We start from the raw sequence: 21,089 nt of genomic DNA on the forward strand, positions 1-21,089 counted from the left end.
ATGGCTCAGTCAAGTGTCGGACTCTTGATTTCAGCTCAGGTCATGATTTCACACTTCGTGGGTTCCAGCCCCGCATCAGGCTCTGAGCTGACAGCTTGGAGCTTGCTTGTGATTCTGTCTCCCTGTCTGTCGGCCCCTCTACTGCTTGCTCTCTCTCTCTCTCAAAATAAATAAATAAACACTGAAAAGTGCAATTCATAACCAGTTTAATTTTTTTTCTGAATTGCCCACATTAAAAAACATAGAGAAAGAAAAGAAAGAAAAAAAGTTTGCATTGTTAAAGTCAATGAGTAATAAGTGCAGTGTCCCACAGGTCAGAGCAGAACTCTGTGGATAAAACACAGTATATATTTCTTTTTCCTCATGCAATTTAATACAGAAGATAGAAATTTTAAGTGACTGTCAATGGCAGCTTCAAAGAGAAAAGAAGTCACAAAAATAGTGACGAACATGTAGCCTGGTGCAGGAAAAGTAGAAGGGTGGGACCATTTCACCTATTTATTTCAGTGACAGTGGTAGGTGCATTCACTTAATCATTCAACACACTTCTAGGTGCTGAGGCCTGAGGCCTAAGAGAAAACCCGGAGAGATAAGATGTGAGCACTGTTTTCAAGGAGCTCACATTTTTGTGCGCACGGGTGTGCTGGGGTGCTGGGTCCACTGAGGAGTAAAGTGCAGACACTAAAATATGTCGGCATACACAGGGTTATTGGAGGACATAGATGAAGCAACTCACCAAATGTCTTACAGGTGGAAAGGACATGCACAGTAGAAACTGTAAGTGTCAGAATTACTAACCCTATTTGGATCCTCCCAGCCTGCCATTTCCTTCATGGCAACCGCTTGCCTCCCTGAATCTCTGTGTAACTTACCAGTCATGGTGAAAGTAGGGAAAAATCTTTACCAGCCCTGAGAAAGGAAACAACATATCCAAGGAAAAGTGGAATCGAGTGAGAACGCCGACAATCGCAGAAACCAGAAAAGGCTCAGTATGGCCAGTGCAGATTGAGAGGAGTGAGTGGAAAGAGATGAAGTTGTAAAGGTAAACAAATGCCAGAGCACGAAGGACCTTGTACTCCATACTGAGTTCTTGGACATTATTCTGAGGACAAAGGAGCATGGCTCTTTACAGAGAATTGTTTTGTTTCAGCATACAAATCTTCAGTAGTTTGCAGTTTTGTTTTGGGACCCTATGTCAGAGCAACTTCCTTCTGACTAATGCTGCCCCCAAAATAACAACAATCCTCCCAATTTGCTGGGCCTATGGAACATTCTGACAATTAGATGATATATTTAAACATGAAGACCAAAGGAGATTGCCTTAGGGAAGATTCTTCTGTGTAGAACATCAGCACTCAGAGACTGTCCCCAAGCTTTTTCCCTTTTGTGTTGGAAACTGGCTTTGCCAGGGTGCCTGGGTGGCTCAGTCAGTTGAGCCTCTGACTCTTGATTTCAGCTCAGGTCATGATCCCACAGTTTGTGAGATAGAGCCTTTCCTTGGGCTCTGCACTGCCAGCACAGAGCCTGCTTGGGATTCTCCCTCTCCCTCTCTCTCTCTGTGCCTCTCCTGCTCAAACACACATTCTCTCTTTCTCAAAATAAATCAATAAACATTTTTAAAAATGAAGAAAAAGAAGAAGGAAGAGGAGCAGGAGAAGGAGAAGAAGAAACTGGCTTTGCCTCTGAATCCAGGGATTTATGGTAGGTAAATATCCTTCACATCCTCACAAACATAATGGTGATTAATAATAATAATAATAATAATAATAATAAAAGTAACATAATGGGATTTCCAGTTTCTACTTCTAAATGTTAGGGACTTAGAAATCACTCCATCCTAACAATAGGTAAAAAGCTAAATAGACTAAAAAATCAACAAATCTTATTGGATTTGTAAGAGAAGTGAGGTCACAGGGCAAACCACTACCCTCCAAAATGGAAAAATCTATAAATGAACACAGAATTTCAATTTACCAGAGAAGAAACCCCTAGCTGAAACCTTGTAGCAGTATTCTCACACAGAGTCGTGACACCAAGGCTTTTTTTTTTCTTCCAGGAAGCAACTTTATTCATGCCGGCACAACTCAGATGGGTTAGTACCCGAAGAACTGAGCCCCGAATGCCACGTGGCATCGTTTTTTATACATTTTTTTACTTCTTTGTCTCCCATATATGTAACACACAAACGTGCAATCTGACTAAGTGGTCTCATGTTACAAGGTCGTGAGGGATGTTGTCACATATGTGTATAGCCTGGTTGCCTTGAGGTGTTTTGTTTTTTTTTTTTTTTCTTTCCTTCTGGAGGGGACCCTACCACAACCTCTGTGGGAAATAATACCAGCGCAGAAAAACCAGAACAGTGACTGACAAATCCTGGAGGCTCAGATTGGACGGTCTGACAATTACAAACTTGAGGGGGACCAAATCATGGGGGAGGGGTCACCATCCTGTGAGTTTTACTTTAAGGACCTTGACCAGGTTCTCACAGTAAATATCAGAGAAAAGTCTTGTGCTAGCACCAGTGCAGGGGAAAAGAAACCATTCTGAAATACACTAGAACACTCTGACCTTAACAACACCTGCTCTCTGGAGAAACTATTTTAACCAGGGGGGTTTTTATCAGAGGCTTACTGACACAGGGGAAGGGAAATACCATCTCCAGCCCACTCCCACCATCTTGTTCCACATAATTGTGTGTGTTTTGGGAGGTTGGGGGAGCATCAGAGAATCCCGTGTGAAGTTCACAGTCCAGAAGCAAAGGTTCACCAAAAGACTGAGCCCTAATCATAAGACTATACAGCCCCTCCCCTTCCCTGACACCTCATCATCATATTACTAAAAACTTATTTATAGCAGTTTCTTTAACCAAGTACATGCTTTCTTGCTATAAGTAAAATTACAAGATATAACAAAAAGCAAAAATACAGGCTAAAGATACAGAGCAAGGAGAACCAGATATAGCAGGGATGTTGGAATTATCAGACAAGGAATTTAAAGCAACTATGATTAAGTGGTGCTTGGGTAGCTCAGTTGGTTAGGTATCCAACTCTTGATTTCTACTCAGGTCCTGAGCTTGCAGATGGTGGGTTCGACCCTGTTTGGAATGCTCTCTCCCTCTCTGCCCCTCCCCCCTCAAAATAAATAAATAAACATTAAAAAACAAGTATGATTAATATGCTAAGGGCTCTAATGGATAACGTAGATAACAAAGTAAGCAGAGAAATGGAAATCTAAGAAAGAACCAAAAAGAAATACTAGAGATCAAAAAACAATGTAACTGACATGAAGAATGTTTTTGATGGGCTTATTAGCAGAGTGGACATGGCTAAGGAAAGAATCTTTGAGCTTGATATATCAATATATCTGTTTATCTATATCCCTATATTAGATATATCAATAGAAACCTTCAAAATTGAAAAGCAAAGAGAAGAAAGACTGAAAAAAAAACCCAGAAAATCCAGAAGTGTGGAGCAACCACAAAAGATAGGATGTCCCCATAAGAGGAACAGAAGGAGAAGAGAGAGAGAGATAGGAACAGAAAAAATATTTGAAATTATAATGTTTGAGAATTATCCCCCAAATTAATGCCAGACACCAAATTGTAGATTCAGGAAGCTCAGAGAATACCGAGGAGGATAAATGCCAAAACAAAACAAAACAAAACAAGCAAACAAAAACACTACACCTGAGCATACTGTATTTTAAAAAATCCTAAAAGAAGCCAGAGAGGGAGAAAACCTTACCTAGAGAGGAACAAAGACTTAAATCTGACTTCTCAGAAGCCATGCAAAGGAGAGAGTGGAGTGTGGGTGTTTTCAGGAGTTGAGATAACACAATGTAACGCACAGTGGAATGTTGTCATTTAAACTGCTCATCATAATATTTTGAGGTTTCCAAAACGGTGAAGTTCAGAGTCAATGCTGAGTGGCCAAACTGAAAAGGCATAACACTTCTCACAGTTCGCTGCAAGGGGATTTTCCATTCAGTCTCTTTTTACCAGTTGCCACAGACACTTCATAAAATTACTCACCAGAGGCGGGAGTGTTTTTCAATTTTATCTCAAGGGTGTGCTCTACTTCACTGGAAGAAAAATCCGTTTACATTTTACCTACCAGTTGTGTAAGATTAGTCTGGCTATGCTAACCTGCTATTAAGATAACAACCACCTCCCCAAACTCTATAACACAAAGTTTTTTTTCTTTGGTAGACAAGAAAATGAATAAAATGTTTTGAAAAACTAAAAATAAAACCTTTCAAAGATATCTCCTATGTCTTCTTTATTTATTTCCTTATTTATTATTTATTTTAAATTTTTGAAAATATTTTATTTATTTTTGAGAGAGAGAGAGTGCTAGTGGGGAGAGGGGAAGAAAGAGAGGGAGACACAGAATCCGAAGCAGGTTCCAGGCTCTGAGCTGTCAGCATAGAGCCCACGATATGGGGCTTGAATTCACAAACCATGAGATCATGACCTGAGCTGAAGTCGGACGCTTATAGACAGAGCCACCCAGGCACCCTTGCCTTTTCTGTTTCTTAACAAAGAATTGATTGTATTGATTTATTGAAGTGTTTGAGTTATGTGTACTTTATAGAAATACTTATGTGACTCAAAAGACCATTGATATACTTAAGCCATAAATTTAGCCTTAAACTTTCTAGCAACCAATATGAATAGTTAAGTGTTATTGGATCATATATAGATCCTAATAATTTATATTCTTTCTATTCGTGAGACAGATAGAAAGAGAGAATGGGAAAGAGAGGTAGAGGGAGAAAGAGAATCTTAAGCAGGCTCCAAGCTCAGCAGGAGCCTGATGCAAGGCTCAATCCCACAACCCTGAAATCATGACATGAGGCAAAATCAAAGAGTTGGACACTCAACTGACTGAGCCACCCAGCTGCCCCTATAGATCCTAATTATTTACCATCAAAATCATTTTGTAAAATATTTTGGAAGGCTATGGAGAATGGAGGAGAAAACTAGTGAGCTGGCAGGAGTCACTGAACACAAAATAATCTCTTTTCTACTTCTTGTGTAATTGTCACAAAAGTTCACAAATTTAATACAAATGCTGTATGTACAGATTAAATTTTTTTGTAAAAAAAAAAAAAAAAAAAAAAAACAAAAAACCTGAAGGAGAAGAGCTTCATATTAAAGTTTGACCCAGGTGGATGATAGGGGTTGGGATGAATGGGACTCAGGAGTCAGGAGAATCCAGGTGAGATTCTGTGACAGAGCTGTACAAAGTACCAGTAAACCCTTCTGATTCTGAACTGCATTTTCCTTCTCTACTTTAAACCCATTTTCTATTGGAAAATGCCATTCTCTTTCATATGATCATCTGTTAAATCTCTGAAGATAGACTTTTTACTATGGAATTTGGTGTCACATCAAGTAACTCTTAAAATTCGTGCAGGAAAAAAACAGTGATAACGGAAGGTAACTTTCATCAAATGTTCACCATGTGCCTGGTGTTATTCTAATGCTCCACATGCATTAACCCATGTGGATCACTAGACATCCTTTTAAAATAGGTACTATTGCCACAGAGAGGTTAAATAATTTACCTAAGTTCACACAGTGAGTGATTGGCAGAGCCTAGATTTGAGTTACTTTATTACAGGAATTTTCATACGATTTTCTTCCTATCCACAGGGGAAGTTTTCATCAGCTTTTCAAAAGTTTGCTATAGAGCACCAAATAGATCACAAATTCAGATTTCCCTGTTAGTTCACAGGATAACAGAGTACGAAGCTTATGTGGAATAAAACAAGCACCTTATCTATTTTACCTTATCTATGTGTTATCATTTTGTTTACTCAATTCCCACCAAATATGCCTACATATTAGGTACAATGTAGTATATTTAAATTAATTTAAATTTACAAGGTGTTCTATTATATCTGGATTTGCCTGCAAACTTATATTCCTGTGCCCTATTTTATGATTACACAAGTTAACATTCCTAATAGAAACTTTATTCATGTCTGCTCCTAATTTCCTGCTTGATGTTGAATTGGTCACAAACTAGCCAATGGTTCCTATTCCCAAAGTGTAAAATCGAGGTGTGATACCTGGCTTATTAAATCACACAGGCAAAGACTGATGTTGTAACTTAACTTTTTAAAAATATGGGTTTCTCTTCTTGAATTGGACATTTCTTAAAGTCTGAAAAAGCATGTCAAGGAAAACTCCAAAAAATATATATAGATATGTATATCTATATATATAGATATATATAGATATACATATCTATATATATCCAGGTTAAAATATGAGAAAGAAAATAGTCCTAGTCCTGAGCTGGGCAGAAGTTTATGATCTAATGTGATTAGCTACTCCTTTGGAGAAAAAAATTAGAATTGTACTTGATAAATCTTAACGAGTTTAAGAGCCACTTCTGTGAACCCCACCCCTTGTCTCTCAGTCCTGGGAAAAACCTCAGAACCTGTGATCTTTGAGTTCCTCAAAGAGTCTAAAGAGCTTAGACCACAGTCCTTTATTCTCTCTTCTAATCTATGAGTTGAAGCTCTTTGCTTTCCTATTAAATATCTCTAGCAGGAGATGCATCATTCAATTGTTCTCTCAGGGAACATTTTCCTGGCAGCAGGTTTGAAATAAAATTTTGACTCTTTAAAATGTTTTTGCCTGAGAAATTGCTTTGGAGATATTTTAATGGGACTTTGTGACTTTTATTAAAATTCAAGTTGAAGTGAGGGAGGTGACACTTAGATCTTTATTAGCTGCACTGTTGAATTTACTCATTTCCTTTTCAAAGTCGAGCTTTTGATAGGATGGCTTTGATAGGAGACCAGAACCTCAGCACATTGATACCTGAGGGGGAGGAGAGAGGAGAGTAGCCTAAGGGAAGATAGTATTTGATTCAAAAGGCAGCACTGTTGGAGAACAAGAGGCCAGAGGCACCGAGGCACCGTGGCTCGGCACTGTGAGAATGTCCTGAAGGAAAGGGACGGAGCAGCAAGGAACTGAAAGCTGTTTCATTCCCAGGACGCCGGAAGGACGCCGGGACTGCTCGTTCTCTCCAGAAGGACATCGTACGGGCGCCAGGCCTGGGAAAAGAATGTTTCGTCCGGCGCCAGATGTACTCATGACCCGGTATGGAATACACTGCAGGTGGATGGCCTGTCCAGATGTCAAATACCATGTCGTATGTGCTTGCTGCTGTCAGACAGTGTGCAAAAATGAAAGAGGCTTGAGCCAGGGGACCGATGCTTGCGCTCCGGGAGAGTCTTAGCCCCTGCTTTGTAGTTCTTTCGTCACCACACCTTTAGGACCCGTCCCTCTACAAGTGTAATTAGAAAACCTAGAGAGAGACAGGGAACAACGGTTTGATACGAAGTAGCTCTCCAACTCTTTGACTGCAAACCCTCAAGTCAAGGGTGAGTTATGGAAGGTTCCAGTTTATGAAAGATTACTTATTTAACTCAACTTTTTATTTTATTTTTAAAAGTTTTGACTTATTTTGAGAGAGAAAGAGAGGGTGGGGGAGGGGCAGAGAGAGAGAGAGAGAGAATCCCAAGTAGGCTTCCCACTGTCAGCACAGAGCCCCAGGCAGGGCTCAAACCCATGAACTGGGAGATTGTGACCTGAGAGAAAACCAAGTGTCGGATGCCTAACTGACTAAGCCACCCAGGCGCCCCTTGATGCAACTTAACTTTTTAAAAAAAATTCTAGATTTTCCTGTGCATCATTTATTTCAGGATATTATTTGCTAACTCCCTATGGCCATACAAGAACTGACTAAGAAGAATAATTTAACTCTAACATCTGCTCTCTGAATGATCAAAATAGCCCTAGTCTATCTTGACATGAACTATAAAATTTGTATTTTTGAAAATACATAGATGTTTTTAAAATATAAGAAAACTCATTAATGTCACAAAAATCTATTAATTATAAATTATAATTATTTTATTATAAATTATAATATTTATTATAATTACAATTATACACTATAATTAAATTATTAATTATAACATGATCCTTTGAGGCACTGTTCAGTCAAATAGCCTTGCCTCAAAAAGTACAAAGTAAAAAAAGACACCTCTTCTGACTTCCTGGTTTTCCAAACACAACCATTTTGTCTGTTGAAAAGGCTGTGATCGGTATTTCCAGAGGGGTGTGGTCAAATGTCCACCAGATGGCACTCCACCTAGTCAAGGCTACAAGTGTCCTTACCTCCTTCCCTTGCTCAGCTCTGTCTCAACGTTGCCACCAGATCTAAAATCTTCACTCGCCACTCTTGTTCATGGACTATCCAAGGGGCTGGGTTGCCCCCCACCTCCAACCTGCCACCATGGAGAGATCCAAGTCTCAGAGTGGTGACTCATTCTTTCCTTCCTTATCCCCCAGCATTGATCATTACTTTTTATTGCAGTCTGCAATTCCCTGCTGGCATTTTCTCACTTACTCTAGCAGTTCTGGAGTTGGCTGCTGTTAGGCAATATATAGTTTCTATTGAGATATTTTTTTGAGATTTCTCTTAGGATTCCCCCATATAAATTTTATATTCCACCTGCCTTTGGGTTTCATAAGATTCAGTCAATAACTCCATATGTGCTGCTCTGTCTTGTTGGACTGTTAGGGTGAGCCCATCAGTTGTCACAGAAAGTTCAGCAACAGCTGCAAATAATTACCTCTAGCAGCTTCTAAAATGAAATCTGAAGGAGTGAATGATTTGGTGCGTTGCCAATGGCAGGAAGCCTGTATTAGTGATTAAGTCACTCCATTGAGCCTTTGATTCACAGGCTTGCTTTCTGTTAGAGCCTTTAAAAAATGAGAGTTATATTTTATGAGGCCAACACTACCCTATACTAAAGCCAAAGAATCCCCTCAAAAAGAAAGTTACATGAACATTAATGGGAAAAAAACCTCAACAAAATATTAGCAAACTAAATTCACCAATACATTAAAAGGATCATATATCATGATCAAGTGGAACTTACTCCAGGGATGCAAGGATGGTTCAACATTGGCAAATCAATTAACATGATATACCACATTAACAAAATAAAGAATAAAAATCATATGATTATCTCAATAAATACAGAAGAAGCATTGGGCACAATTTAACATCCATTTATGATAAAAACTGTCAAAAAGTGGGTATAAAGGGAATGTACCTAACCAAATAAAGTCTGCATATGACAAACCCATAGTTAGTATCATTCTTGATGTTAAAAAGCTTGAAGCTTTTCCTCTAAGACCAGGAACAAGACAAGGATGCTCACTTTTACCACTTATATTCACATACCGCCAGAAGTTCTAGTCAGAGCAATTAAGCAGCAAACAAACAAATAAACAAAAAGGACATCTAAGTAGGAAAGGAAGAAGTAAACTGTCCTTATTGGCAGATGACATGATACTATATACAGAAAACCCACAAACTCCACTAAAAAAAACTGTTGCAACTAATACGTGAAATCAGTCAGCAAAGTAGTAGGATACAAAATCAATATATAGAAATCCATGGAATTTCTTTACACTAATAATGAACTATCAGAAAGAGAAATTAAGAAAACAACCCCATTTATAATTGAATCAAAAAGAATAAAATATCTAGGAATAAATTTAACCAAGGAGGTGAAAGACCTGGGTATTGAAATCTAAGACACAGATGAAAGAAATTGAAGGAGACATAAATAAATGGAAAGATATTCCATACTCATGAATTGAAAGAATTAATATTGTTAAAATGTTCACACCACCCGAAGTAATCTACAGACTCAATGCAATCCTTATCAAAATTCTACTGGCATTTTTGATACAACTAGAACAAATAGTTCTAAAGTTTGTATGGAACCTACAAAAGATCCTGAATAGTCAGAGCAATTGTGAGAAAGAACAAAACTGGAAGTGTCACACTCCCTGATTTCAAATTATACTACAAACCTATGATAATCAAACCAGTATGGTATTGGCATAAAAAACAGATGCACAGATCAATGGAACAGAATTGAGAGCCCAGAATTAAACCCACATATATATGGACAGTAAATTTACAACAAAAAGCAAAGAACATACAATGTGAAAAAGACAATCTCTTCAATAAGTGCTGTAGGGAAAACTGGACAACGACATGCAAAAGAATGAAACTAGATTACTATCTTACACCTACACAAAAATTAACTCAAAATGGATTAAAGACTTGAATATAAGACCTGAAACCATAAAATTCCTAGAAGAAAACATAGGTAGTAAGCTCCTTGATATTAGTCTTAAGGATATTTTTGTCAATCCAACTCCAAGGGCAAGGGAAACAAAAGCAAAAATAAATAAAAAGCTCTTGCTTTTTACCAAACTAAAAAGCTCTTACACAGTGAAAAAAAAAAAAAAACCATTATCAAAACAAAAAGGCAACCTACTGAATGGGAGAAGATTTTCACAAATCATATCTCCAACAAAGGATTAATATCCAAAAAATATAATGAACTCCTACAATTCAACAACAATAAAAACAACCCAATAAGAAAATGGACAGAAGATCTGAACTGATAATTTTCCAAAGAAGACATACAAATGAGCAACAGGCACATGAAAAGTTGTTCAACATCACAAAAAATTAGGGAAATGTAAATTAAACCACAGTGAGATATCACCCCAAATCAATTAGAATGGCTATTATCAAAAAGACAAGAAATAGCAAGTGTTGGAGAGAATGTGGAGAAAAGGGAACTCTTGTGTAGTATTGGTGAGAATGTAAATTAGTACAGCTGCTATGGAAAGCAGCATGGAGATTCCTCAAAAAACTGAGACTAGAACAACAATATGATTCAGCAATTCCACTTCTGGCTATTTATCTGAAGAATACAAAAACACTGATTTATAAAGAATATGCAGCCCTGTGTACATTGCAGCAATATGTATAATAGCCAAAAAATGAAACAACTTAAATGGCCATCAGTGGATGAGTAGATAAAAAAGATGTGGTATATATGATGGAATACTACTCAGCCATACAAAGGAATGAAATCTTACCATTTGCAACAAAATAGATGGACCTTAAAGGTGTTATGCTAAGTGAAAAGTCAGATAGAGACAAATACTAAAGGACTTCACTCATAAAAAACAAAACAATTTAAAAACACAACAAAACAATCAAATAAAACAAAACACATAGATACAGAGAACAGATTGGTGGTTACCAAGCAGGAGGAGGGCAAAATGGGTGAAGGGGTTCAATTGTATGGTGATGGGCAGTAACTAGACTTTTAGTGGTGATCACTTTGTAGTGCATACAGATGCCAAATTATAATGCTGTACACCTGAAACTTATATAATGTCATATATCAATTGTATCATAATAAAAAATATTACAGTTGAACCCAATTTTCCTTGATGGACTAAAACAGAAAAGGGATGTTCAGGTGAAATTCCAAGAGTGAAAGAAGGGGAAGAGTAATTTAAGCCAGACGATATAAGCCAGATGACCTATTACCCAAAAGTTGCTGTAGTTTGCTGACCAATTTCCCATTATCCCTTCAGTGAGTCACTCAGACTGTCCGACTTCATTCCGGTTTATAACAGTGCATCACTTAGAAGAATCACCATCAAGGAAGAAGGAACTGGCCATAATCCATGAACAACAAACACCCATTCTTACATTTTCCCTTTTATTACTTCAAATTTTTCGCTTGTTAGAGTTGTTTTCTTTACATCATGATTACCTGTTGTTTGTTCAATGATAAAATAAAGTATAAAGGAACAAACCAACAAAACCCACACAGTTATCTCTCCACCCACGCTGTTATGTCTCCAGTCCTTAGATACCTCAACCCAGAGTCTAGGACTCTAGAATTGCCACGTGGGACAGACCAACAATCAACCCAGCCAGGACTCTGACAGACCTGACTGAAGCTCCAAGGGAGGTGGCAGGGACCTGCGCTTCCATGTCTCTAGAGCAGAGATGTTTTCTCAAACATCTCTTTGATTACCTCTAACTATTCCTTAATTTATTGGAGTTATTCGTGCTATCAGTCCGTGCTCAATCCTCTCATGACTATAAGACTCTGAAGCTCCTGAAAACAGCTGTGATGAGGATGTGTCTTCTTCTAACATTTAACCTATTAAATACCATCTCATTATTCAGTTTCCTTAGAAGTAAAGTATTAGAGTAGTCCACATGTACCTTCTGGTTTTGCCCAGGGCCAACCATGACAACATATATACACAGCTGACCTTCGAATAACATGAGGGTTTAGGATACTGATGCCTGTGCAGTCGAAATCAATGCATAAATATGTATACTTAATATATATCATTCTTTAAAAACTTTATATGTAAATTTTAAATATATATTATATATTTATATATATATATATTTAAAATATGTCATTGTTTAAAAACTTTATATATATATATATATATATATATATATATGAACAATTACTTAACAAATTCATTGATATCAAAAGTTTTTGTGGGGGCACCTGAGTGGCTCAATTGGTTGAGCGTCACACTCTTGATTTTGACTCAGGTCATGATCCCAGGGTCGTGGTATAGAGCTCCACACCAGACTCTGCACTGAGTGTGAGCCTGCTTGGGATTCTTTCTTTCTCCTTCTCTCTGCCCCTCCCCCATCACACTCTCTTTCTCTCAAAATAACTAAATAAACATTAAAAAAAAAGCTTTTGTGGACATAGCGGGATTTATTACAGTTTACACAAGGGGCAGGGAAAGGAGGAGTTGCATTGCACACGCATAGCACCTGACTTAATAAATCTCCATTAGCCATTTGCTGTTTATCTAATTCCTCCTTCAACCCCCTTGTCATCCCATCAGAGATCACTTCTCACTCCCTCTTCCCTCCAAAACAGCACTCACTCCCTCTGCTTCCTTCTACCTTTTTTTTTATTATGCAGGGTATCTGAGAGCTGGCCAGCTTTTACTCGGCTAAGGGCCTATGAAATCTTATTTCAACAAACCAGTCTCTCTCAGGAAGGCAAGATGGGGGATGCAAAATGAGTCGTTGCCTAAAAATTAGTAATTTTTCTAGATCATTACATTGCACACAAGTTTGTCTACTTTCCCATGTGAAGCTAATTTTGTAGATCCCCAAACAGAACCATAAAAGAGTTCAATTAGCTTTGCAAAGCTTTACACAACTCCAATTTTAGTTTTACTGGCATTCATATAAATTACTGGGCTCTTTTCCCCTCTGGTGTGCCTACCTGCCTTCCACCAAATGTCAGATAGACGATTCTGTGCAAGGCTATGTCATCTATTTACATCAAGACTTATCTTCTTTTGGCTTTCACTTCTTTTCTCTGTAAGTCTCCCACATTCCTCTTCTACAAGAAGCATGGAAGAGATAAAGGGTGGCGGGAAAGAAACTGGTTTTGGGCTGCTTGCCTCAACCTGACCTTCTGTGTTCACCTGCTAACTTATACTCTGCGATAAGAAAAAGAAAAGGCGAAGAAGAAGAACCAAAGCTGACAGCAGTGTCATTTTCAATGCCAGGAAGAGCTGACTGTAAGTTTTTGGAGTTCTGGGATCATTCAGTGAAAGTTTCCCTCAGAAGTCACCCGTTTCCCAGCACTGTTCCTTACCTTACTGGGTTTTTACAACTGTTTTCCAAGGCCAGGGATCACATCCATCAGTTAAGTCTCATCTCTACAAATACATACTGTCAGATGGGAGAATAAACAAAGAGTGTGTATCTAAGCACTAACTTATTTCCAATGTTGGGATGGGAAAAAAAAAAAGAACTTTAAAAATTCTTGCCCATCATATTAAGGACAATTTTACATTTAAATTCAACTTGATATTTTATCAAACACTTCTTGTGTGGAAGTTCTTTGCTCGGTCTGGGGCTACCAATGCATATGAGACCATTTCTTTACCTTTGATGAATCTGTGATATAGACAGCAAGATAATTTGACAATTGTTATCAAGAGTCATAAGGATATTCTCACTGCCATTTATTTTAAAGGTACAGATCAATATAAACTGCATGAAAAAAGGACTTTATTGTAGCATTAATCATAAGGAAAAGAACTGGAAACAACTTGTGTAGAGGTCATAGTAGAGTATAATTAAGATTGAAATGAAATATTATCACTTAAAATAATAATTGTGAAGACAAAATAGAAATATTAACTCTAAGGATATTAAAATGATATTTACTAAATTCAATTTTATTATGAAGATATGCTCAATCTCATTTGTATAGTTAACCAGACAGATTTAAGGACAAATACGTTCTAAGAAGTATAGTATATAGGGTCAGGAAATGTATAGAAATTAGGACAAGGAGAAACTATTTCTTTTAAATAGACTGGACTTGTATGCTGGCCACTGGAAAAGGAGACTCCCTAATATATTACACAAAGTTTTGGGGGAATAGTTAATTACAGGCTGCATGATATAAAAAATGTCTTTGGAACCCAAAGTTTAAGTTTATATACCTGAAGCTCAGACTGTTTTTGTGACTGCCTCTTCTAACCTCCAAAAATACACAAAAAGTACAAGTTACTTGTATTTTCTGCAGAGAGCTCCCGAGTTTTCTTTAATAGAGAAAAAAAGCTAAATGCATATTTTTTGTTAAACAATAGCCAAAAAATGGTCTTACAATATACCTGAATGAAATTAAATTATGGTCCCTCAAGTACATGGAATATTATATAAGAATTAACATGACAACTTTGAAGAAATATAAACATGTTTGTTAATTCAATAAGTAAAAAATTAAAAATATAAATTATTGGTCTTGAACCTATTTATAAAATTTTAATTTCATAGGGACAAGTTCTAGAAGAGCATATATAGGAATGTAAATAGTTGTGTTAGGGTAGTAAAATTTTAGAGGAAGTCTTTTCTTCGATCAATTAAACTATTTTTATATTTAAATAAAAAGAGAAAACTAGAGGCTTAGAGTTACTTGTCATATTCTGCTGAATTCAGCCCATCTATGAAGGAAGAAGGCACATTTATCTTATAGAGTAATTCAGTGTTAGAACTTGGAATGTAGTGTAAAAGAAATTTACTTCTGTAATTTTTAGACAACAAAAGGCCAGAATCCTGCTCCTGCCATTTTCACAGGAAAAGCTAGTGAACTGTCCTTATTTGTAAAGAGAATAATCATAAAACCTACTTTGCTATTTTGTCTTGTTTTGTTTTTGTTTATGTTTGTTTAGCTTTAATGAGAATAAGTGCCTGGTACCTAGTTGGTACTCAGTAAATGTGCACGGTTGGTGGGAGTGTTGTCCAAAGCCTGATAAGAGTCTGCGGGGCACAACCATGACCTTCAGTTCACCTCCATAAATGGCACAGCTCTTTGCTACTCTACTTCAAGGAGGACTTGGGGGAACAGAAGACCTGGCCTCCATCAATGCCCCTGCCATAAATGTTTCCTTTGGGGATAGAGCAGAGTACAAATGAAAGGTAAATAAATAACCATTTGTTTCATCTCCTTTTTCCATCCCTTTACTCTTTTTTTTTTTTTTTTTTTGTGAAGAGTTTATTTTGGGGGCACTTGGGTGGCTCAGTCAGTTAAGCATCCAACTTTGACTCAGGTCATGATTTCACGGTGTGTGAGTTCGAGCCCCACGTCAGGCTCTGTGCTGACAGCTCGGAGCCTGGAGCCTGCTTGGGGTTCTGTGTCCTCCCTCTCTGTCTGCTGCTCCCCCATTCACACTCTGTTTCCCTCTCCTTTGAAAATAAATAAACACTTTAAAAATAATTTAAAAACTGTTAAAAATTAAAAATAAAAAAAAAAAAGATTTTATTTGTAAGTAATCTCCACACCCAACATGGAACTCAAACTCACAACCCTGAGATCAAGAGCTGTACCTTGCACTGACTGAGCCAGCCAGGTGCCCCTCCACCCCTTTGCTCTTGGGATCCAATTGATACACAAAGAACCCACGGGTTTGTAAACACCAAAGCCTTCTTTCTTAGTCCATGGGAAAGCTAGAGCAAGGATCAACATTAGCAATAACATTTATTCATTAATTCATTCAACCAACATCTTTGGAGCCCCCAGAGATGAAAAAAATCCTCTGGTGTCAAATTTCATGAGACATCAGCAAAAAGGATGGAGAGAAGGGAGAAATGTTGAGTTTTATTTTAAGCTTCTGATTGGGTTTTCCGTATCAGGCTTAATAAAAGCTTCATAGGAGCAAGTCATTGCAAATATCTTGCTTCTTAATCCTTTTGACAGAAATTAGCTACCATTGCAGGGAAGGGGGTTTTACAAGGATGATTATGCAATGTCGTACAATCAGCCAAAACGACATGATATTCAAAACCTTTGAAGAGCCTGGCGTTCCTGCTTTGGAATGACTCAATGAAATGTCTTCCACACTGTCTCTTGGGAGACTTCCCTCCTGTCCCACCTATCTGTGGTTCTTCAACCACACCCAGGCTTTGCTCCCACTCTCCGAATTTCCCATTTCCCAAGTATTTGTCACCCTGAGTTATTATAGCACCCCAATTCACTTTCATACACTTAGTTATGTGGAAGTTAGTCATGTTGTTAGCTACTGGAAAATAAATTTGTAATGATTTTGTCTGAACTGTCACACAGTATGCTTTCTTGACATCTGGAATCCAGGTAAGGTAGACTGGAATGAGCACAATGCTACAGCGAGAAGTGCCAGAAAACAGAGATATGACGGCAAAGGGGCTATTAGGAGAAGGACAGTAAACTTAACGTTGATTCGAATGCGCAGAATATCAATACCGATGATGTACAAAAAGAACCTATGCCAGCTATTAAAAAAAAAGGGGGGGGGTACAAAATGAATAAGATATAAGCATTCTGGAACCTTAAGAAGTTTCTGACCTAGTGAGAAAGATGGATATTAAGTGTGAAATCCCATTGAGAAATACAAATATAGTTACATAGGAGCACAAAGAAAATACTTATTAACCCTGCATATTATAGCACATGGGTCATGGAACTGGTTAAAATCATGGGCTTTGTAGACAAGCCTGGGTTAAAATACTTACTTTACCATCTATTGGCTGTCTAGTTTTGTGTTCTTTTTTTTTTTTTTTAATTTTTTTTAATGCTTTTATTTATTTTTTTGAGACAGAGAGAGACAGAGCATGAGCAGGGGAGGGGCAGAGAGAGGGGGAGACACAGAATCTGAAGCAGGGTCCAGGCTCTGAACTGGCAGCATAGAGCCCGACGCGGGGCTTGAACCCATGGACCCGAGATCATGACCTGAGCTGAAGTCGGACGCTTAACCGACTGAGCCACCCAGGCTCCCCTAGTTTTGTGTTCTTAAGCAAGTTACTGTCCCAAAGGTAAAATGGGTTTAATACTAATAATTATCTCATAAAATCACGTGTGAGGCTCAATGAACTTCATACACATGTGCCATGTAAGTGGTCAACACATTTCCTATTATTATTAGGTCACTAAAATGGTCTGCTAGAAAAAGCCTGTATTAGAATGATTATAAGGTCATTTTCTGTCTTCTACACTTCAGTTCCATGCAAAAAGAAGTCAGATTTTCCAGGGCTAAAAAACAAAATAGGCAAGAAGAATGAAAAGGAGGAGCTATATCGTTTTGCCAACTATCACGGTCTTTGTCTTATTGCCCCTGTTACTGGCTGTAGGAGACTTCAGATCCCAGATTATATGCCATCAACCTTCTGTGAAGAATTCCTTGAGTGCAGCTGGCACTTCCTCATCCAGGGTTCCATAGCAGTTTGTCTACAGTTCTTGAATGGTAACCATACCATAATCATAATACCTACAATTTATTGAGCACATGTCACTATTATTCAACATAATTCGCTCTCATCTCTGATGCATCTCTGCAATGCCAAATAATAGTGGGAATTACTGATCCCACTCTGCAGGTAAGGAAACTGAGGACTAGATAAGTCAAGAGAATTGGATAAGGTAGAAACTCTTGAGGCTAAGATTTGAACAATGGTCTGACTGATGCCAAAGCCCAATTTCAGTGGTTCACCACATTGCTTCCTCTTTTCTACATATGATTTGAACTATTGATTTAAATGTCTGACTCCCAGAGCAAAAACTCTTAGAGACCAGAGGCTCTTTCTTGCACATACATGTATCTCCAGCAATTCATACTAGAGCTGGCATATAGTGAGCACTTTTTGCTCACCAAAAGAATTGTATGACTAAATAAATAAATTAACTCTTATTCTTAGACATTCAAAAGAGGCAGCACATCTCAGTTCATGGATTAAAGACCTCAACATGGATTTTGTTATTGATCTTGTGATTTTGCTCAATTCATTAGTTTTTACAGTTTTTTGCAGATTCCTTAGGATTTTCTACATACATAATTATGTCATCTACGAGTGAAAATAGTTTACTTCTCCCTTTCCAATGTCAATAGTTTATTACCAAGAGTTCATTCATTACATTGCTGTACAGAATAGAAATCAAATTTTAGAATACAGCCCTTTAAATAGTTGGGAATTTCAGGGGCGCCTGGTGGTTCAGTTGGTTGAACATCTGACTTCGGCTAAGGTCATGATTTCGTGGTTGACAAGTTCGAGTTAGAGCCCCACGTCAGGCTCTGTGCTGACAGCCTGGAGCCTGCTTTGGATTCTGTGTCTCCCTCGCTCTCTACCCCTCCTCCCCTGCTCATTTTCTGTCTCTGTCTCAAAAATAAATAAACATTAAAAAAATTTTTAAATAGTTGGGAATTTCCTAAGATTTCTATGTTAAGGTAATATCTAAGTTGCTGTAATGAAAAGACCCCAAATTAGAGCTGTCCAAATAAAATGAAGTTTTATTTGCTTTTATACAACTCTCTTGACTAGTCCAGAGAAAGGGAGAGCCTGTGAATTCCATAAACGGTGCTATTCCCAGGCTGCCATCCTTGTCTGCATGATGAAGGCTGGTCTCTGAAGCCTGCCCTCCCTTCTGCAAGAACAGAGGAAAACAGGAAGTCCAGATGAAGTGATTTTCTGTTGGGAAAGTAGAGTGGATGCTGTGCATATCTCTTCTATTCACATTTTGTAGGAGGAAATGCTGTCATCTGACCACACATGACTGAAGAGGAAGCTGGGCAATATAATGTCTCGCTGGGCAGCTAGAAAAAGGTACAAAAGGTGGGGAGCAATTATGCGACTGCCACACCCTTCCAAAGCAAATGCAATAATACTTTTCTTACCTAATGGTCAGACTTTGGATCAACATTCAGAGAAAAAGCCACAGCCCTTTCCAGTATGTGAAAATGCCATGAACAGAACATACAGAGGTAGTCCCCAAATCCTGGTCACTGTTCCCCGTGAGAGGAGAGGAGTTATTCCACTTCTAGAGTGCTCTAACAGCATTGTGAGCAAAATGAGGGCAATAAAGAGCAAGACTGCATCTGTGGTTTTCCCCTGGCATGCTTCAATTTTTCCTAGGCTGCTGCTGGAAGAAAATGAAGCACATCAAAGATGTGGAAAGATGGAGAGAAGCCACTAGGTACAGACACAGTGGTTACAGGGCAAAGTGACGACTAATGGCAGGGATGGAGACAGCACACCAAGGAGAAAGCACAGTCTGGGATAATTTAATGCAGAGCAAATATCCCCAAGCACATTTGAGTGTTCTCTGAAGGCATCACTGTGTTGCTGCCAACCACAGAAATTGATGCTTGTGAGGAGGAACTGTGTGAAGGTCGTCTCTAGAAGATGAATATCGGCCCCAGTATTATTTACGTCCTCCCCATCTCTCTTCACTCTCCTCTCCCCATCTCCCCCTACTAAAAACCAATCCTAGGATAATTTTCATCCCAATTAAATGAGATTTAGGTGACCATTAAAAAAATACCTTTAATGAGAAAAGAGATCTCAACAAGGGTACCTATCACCTAATGGAATGATTGCTGTGTGATCAATAAGGAAGGTTAAATGGCCCAATAGTCACAAAATGATGCATTTAGTCTACATGATAAAGCTATATTTAGTAGACAAAATTAAAATGCTTCCGTGGCTTAAAGGCAAACTTTACTTACCCAAATAGTCTCACTACCCATAGAATTATGCAAATCAGGTATTTGTAAGTTGAACTTCATGAACTTGACATTTAATGAAGGATTTCATTCTTTTCCATACTTCATTATGCAGACAAAATATATTTGATGAAAATGAGAATGCATTAATGGATATGTTTAAAGTTATTATTGGTCACGTGTGTGTGTGTGTGTGTGTGTGTGTGTGTGTGTGTGTGTGTTTTGCTTTGTCAGTTTTCCAAATAGACAAACTTTAGAATAGAACCTGGACTTCAGAGCAAGTGTTACAAGAGCGGATTTTTTAATCATTTTAAGAATGTCATTTGCATCATTGTAAGATTTGTCCAAAGAAGAAAAGTGGTAGAATAGATAACTCTAAAATGCAATAATCAGAAAGCAATCTATATTTGTTTTAAGAATATGTGTCTGTGTGTATATGTATGTCTAATATTCTTGGTATTCCCAGAATTTTGAACAACTAACAAGGGAACTGACTTGGTCTGACTTGAAACTAACAAGGTCTGACTTGAAAAAGTTACAAAGCTTCTAGCTCCTTTACCCTCTTGACCTCAGTAAAGCTAAGCAGAGAATTTGGTTCAGTTCCAGCCAACAGGATCTTTTATACATCCACTCTGTAATGATTAGTGATTTTAAGGAGCAGAAAGTATCTTTAGCCAGCTTCAGCCCCAGAGGGGGAGTCTGCCTTAAAGATACAAACAAGGAGGCATGTGGGAGTCAGGAACAAGGAATGACCAAGACTAGAAAGCTATCAGAGCTCTCTCATTTGCACCTCTTGATTCATAAGGATTTTTTCTGCTTCTTTAGCCCATGGACAGAAGTTTACATATTACAGGCCTACATGGACAGACTTGTCATCTCCGAATTACAGTTCCAAATTTCCAGCATAGGAAACCATATTGGCCAAATTTATTTCAGGTTTCTTCCCCTCATCCTACCAGCTATAGTTGCTGTGGCAAAATCACATGTGTGAAAGTGGCTAAAAGGGAAATATCCCTACAGATGGAGAGGTAATTCCCAGAGGAAGGAGATTACTTAGAGGTGAACTGATAGTCTCTAAATTATCTTTTTATATTATGTGTTTAGCCCAGAATAAGCATTGTGGGAACCAAAGGGA

Source organism: Panthera pardus, unplaced genomic scaffold, assembly GCF_024362965.1.
Source record: "Panthera pardus isolate Hobbes unplaced genomic scaffold, ASM2436296v1 HiC_scaffold_21, whole genome shotgun sequence".
Taxonomy (NCBI): Eukaryota; Metazoa; Chordata; class Mammalia; order Carnivora; family Felidae; genus Panthera; species Panthera pardus.